Source organism: Osmerus mordax, chromosome 26 (genome assembly GCF_038355195.1).
Source record: "Osmerus mordax isolate fOsmMor3 chromosome 26, fOsmMor3.pri, whole genome shotgun sequence".
In the NCBI taxonomy this organism is placed as follows: Eukaryota; Metazoa; Chordata; class Actinopteri; order Osmeriformes; family Osmeridae; genus Osmerus; species Osmerus mordax.
Window position 1 is genome coordinate 2142614 of NC_090075.1, and position 1698 is coordinate 2144311.

Sequence of the window (1698 nt, forward strand, 5' to 3'; positions counted from 1 at the left end):
GGAAGAGGAGGAGAGGAGGGAACAGGGGAAGAGGAGGAGAGAGAGGGAGCAGTTAATGGAAGGTGGCAGCTTGCCAAGTGGCAAAGTGCCCCTCCAGCTCTCGCTACCTGTTTGGTAAAGTCAGAAACGTTGCTGAAAACAAGCTTTGTTTTGTGTGTGTGTGTGTGTTGACCTGCATTAACTTGTTCCCTTACATCATAAGATGTGAAAGGAGAGCCCATGCAGAGAGTTTGACAGTACAGTGTTGAGTGGATCGAGTCTGGAGAGAAGGGTTATTTGGAGTGCATTTCCTGTGTCCCATAAAGGGACATGATAACACAGTTGTCTTCCCCTCCTCGTCACTCCTCTAAAAGTGTGTTTATGGGTGTGTGTGTGTGTGTGTGTGTGTATGGGTGTGTGTGTATGTGTGTGTGTGTGTGTGTGTGTGTGTGTGTGTGTGTGTGTGTGGATGGGTGTGTGTGGATGGGTGTGTGTCAAACCATCCATTCTGTCTGAGCTCAAAGATGTTCATTGTCTTCGCTTATCTCTCCATCAACAGGAGAGACAGAGGGAGGAGAGAGAGAGAGATAGATAGAGAGAGAGAGAGAGAGAGAGAGAGAGGGGGGGGGGGGGGGGGGATTTAACAGCACTTACACACTCTGGTGCCACTCAGACTGTTAACCTGTAATTACGATCTCCCAGAGAAAGGGAGGCAGAATGTTGAAAGGACAGGGAGGGTGTTTGAGTGCTTTGGAGGGCAGACACAGCCGAGTTCAAAGTTGAACAGATCAGAAGATGTTGACCGCCAACGCGTCCCTCACCGGGACGAGGCTGGATACAGCCCTGTCCTGAAGGCCCAGGGGGCCTCGGGCCCCCAGGGGCCTCGGGTGTCGGCCCAGGTATGGATGAGCTTCACCTCACGCACCTGAGCAAGACAAAAGTATTCAGGAGGATACAGGCTGGCGGGTGAGCTGAGGTGAGTTTACAGAAAGTATTTAGTGGAAATAGAAGCCAGTTCCAGCTTCTCAGATTGTGCCAGTGTTTGTCAGCGTAAGATCGAGTTACCAGAACTGGACCCCTGAACGAGGAACGCCAGCTTGTTTATTAGTCCCCACAGTCCACTTTCTGAAATGAGGAAAACAATGACTTCTGTATGGGCTAATGGGCTTCGTTCAAGTCTGGTTTTGAAAGGTGATATTTCGGTTGGCCCCTGTGTAGCCAGAACCAGGGCCCAGAACCACCCCCTCTACAAGGCCAGGTCCAGGTACTGTAGCGCTAAATCCACGTAATCCCTGAACATGAGGCTACCTCCCCACCTGGCCGCCCCCTCCCCTTCTCTCAGTGCCCCAACATGAAAGGACCTGGCTGGGCTAGTGCCAGTGTGAGCTCCCCTGAGCGTCCTGGAGAGCCAGTAGACAAAGCGTCAGTGTTGGGAACGCCACAGGGAACCCAGGCCTGGGTCGGTTCTCTGGGAACCTCGGTTCTAGGCACCGGTTTCAAAAGACGCAATTGCTGTCTGCTTTCAACCCTCCGGCTCCATCTCTCCGGTTCCCCCGGCGACGCTCTGTCTTTCTGTTTCTCTTCGGTCGTAAATCTTCTTCCTGGCTGCCACTGTGCTGCCAAATGAAAGCAGACCAACTGCTTGTGTCACGAGGGGTGGAGGAGTCGTCACGAGGGTGGAGGAGTCGTCACGAGGGTGGAGGAGGTTAAGCTGGATCC